A 2,795-nucleotide genomic window follows, 5' to 3' on the forward strand; every position below is an offset into this window, starting at 1 on the left:
AGCTGAAATGAGTTAGTTACATGAGCTCATGACAAAAAGCCAGTTCAGAGGAGGAGGCACAGGTGGGGAGGCTACCTGGAGGGACGCATGAAAAGGAGACCTTGATGTCTAAGCAACTTGCTTCTCAACCAGAAAGCCTATTTTTGGTAGTTTAGTTTAAAAGCTATGTGTGTGTAGATGTCAGTTTCTAATGATGTCAGGAGACTGAGGAGAGGTGCAGCATGGAACAATTTTTAAGAGTACAGGCTCTGCAATCAGACAGAAGTGGGACCAAATTTTCCCTCTTTTCATTATTTCCCCTGTGACAATTGGCAACGGCCTAAAAGTTGTCAGTGCTCATCTTTGAGCATGTGAAATCTACCCTAATTTTCTCTACAAATTATGCAAGATAATGCCTAACAAGACAATAGCACATATCTTGGCACATAAACCACAATAGATAAAAATGAAATGTTTGCTATTCTGTTGAGTTAGCTTTCTATAAGGTTTAGAAGAAATTGAACAAGTACTTTTTGATGAGTTTCAAAGGAACAGAGTGTTTAAGTTCTACAATGTACAGGTGGGATGTAGACAGGTGTAGGGGAGGAAAAATATCTTTTCCTCTACCTTTATAGGTTTTCAACGGGGTCTCTGTAACAAAAAACTGACTAGCAAAAGATAAGTGTGCCCATTTATTTAAGTTTTATGTGACACAGGAGCCTTCATAAGAGAATAAAGAATTGAAAAAATGGTTAAACCTGAGCATTTTTATACAGATTTGATAAAGAATGAAAGTATTGGAAAAATATGACAGAACAAAAGGATATGCGCTAAATGTAGTAAATGGCTAAACAGCAATGTCTGTGCCTACAGATTCCTTCAGATACGTAAGACCTTCTTCAGGGGATAGATTAGTTCTGTGGAAGTTTTCTATAATGCAAGTTTATTTAAAGAGAATTATACTTTACCATTTACTTCTAAGGCAAAAAACATAAGTCCCATGAAAACTATCTTAGCAGATAAAGATGTAAAATGGAAAACAGGTCTGGTTGCTTGCTGCTCATAAGTCAATCATCCTGTGAAAATTTAAAATACATTTAGAATTTTTGTAACATTGTTTGAATCCGCAGGTTTGTTCTTCCGTGTTTTAAAAATTAGTTGCGGTGTCTGTCATTTGCTGAGTCTGCTTAATCTCCATGTCATTATTCTTTGCTGATTCAGAGGCCACAGAATTCTTTAGGATGTTTTCTCATACTTATTCCTATCTTATAGACATTTAGTTCTTTTTCAACTCCCCCCCAAAACTACTGAACTTTACCAAAGCTTCATTTTAATGGGTCTCAGTTCTGAAAAATACTTACATGTCACAAACAAGTGGTTTCCAGTTTCTAAACATAATGTGAGAATCCTATGGTCCTCCAAGACTCACACATAACAAAGGAGAGACAATTTTGTGCCCAAAGACTTTTTCCCTAAGTGAAAAACAACTTATTCCAATCGGGGAATGATGGACATTCACATGAAGTTCTTTCATAGGACACCCCAGCCCCACAGAATTATCATAAAACATTCTCAAATGCAGGATTATTCAAATTTAAATAATATCTGAGATAGATCCTGAACACTAGCAAAATAGTAAAAATCTGGAATGATTTTAAAATTCTAAAAGACTAAATTCCTTAAATATGTAATCTAAAAACAACCTAATTTACATTACTTAACAGAACACTTAATATTTCAGTTTGCAACTTTTGCATTTAGATATAGAATGACTTTTCCATATTTTTTAAATGGATGGACTTTACATTTTCTTTTGTAAAACCTACAGGAAAGGGATGTTTCTGCTTATTTTCCAAAAGAAAGGGGGTCTTTCACAAGAATTGATATCTCTCATGCCCACAACCTCAAGATATTCACTTTGTAGATATTCAAAATAATTAAAATACATTAATAAAATTTTAAATCACTCAACTATTAACTCATTATAGTAATAGTTCATAGCATAATTAATTATTTAGTCAAACATAGGATGAAAGGTACATCTGTAACGCAATGAATGTGATATTCACATGTTTAGATACAAATACCTAGGAAAGGAACTAGAAGTGACTTTCTAAAACTTTTTTATGAGCTAACAGAATTAACTGTTTGTATTTTCTCTAATGGTACTTTTCGTATAAAAAAGTGGGACACAGCACTTAAAGTAGGAGTTACTGAGTAAGGAAAAAATAAGATAAAGGAATCACCTATAATTACGGTGCTCTAATTTGGGATTTTTTTCATTTAGAATTAATCATGCAGAACGTGTATTATTGCCCAAGAGATCTTTGAAGTACGATCAGCTTCGTCAGCATCCGTGACGTAAAAGCGAGGTGAGGTATTACTCAGGGAGATCATCAAATGTATTTCTTCTTCAAACAGGAAATATGGGCTGTCCAGTCCAGATGGTTTTGGAAGCAGGGATGTATATAATCTTGGACACTCGTTAGGACTATGGTGTTTTTACAGTGTAGAGCTTCCCTTTTTTCTCTCTTTCTCTAATGGTCATGATAAAGGCTGTAGAAAAATTTTTTTCTTGTTTGAATATATGTTATCCATCTCAATATGAAGTATGGTAGCAACCATCTCAGGTAGAAACTATAGTTTAACTTTAACCCTGCTGTTTGACTTCTGTACTTATTTGATTTGTTTAACAATAAAAAAGGTACTTTGATTTCCTGAATTGTATAAATCATCCCATTTGATTGAATGCCTTATTGATTGTAATGTGAATATCCCATTGATTGTGATCTTACTGGTTTGAGAAAGCAAATTTC

Source organism: Myotis lucifugus, unplaced genomic scaffold (genome assembly GCF_000147115.1).
Source record: "Myotis lucifugus unplaced genomic scaffold, Myoluc2.0 scaffold_267, whole genome shotgun sequence".
Taxonomy (NCBI): domain Eukaryota; kingdom Metazoa; phylum Chordata; class Mammalia; order Chiroptera; family Vespertilionidae; genus Myotis; species Myotis lucifugus.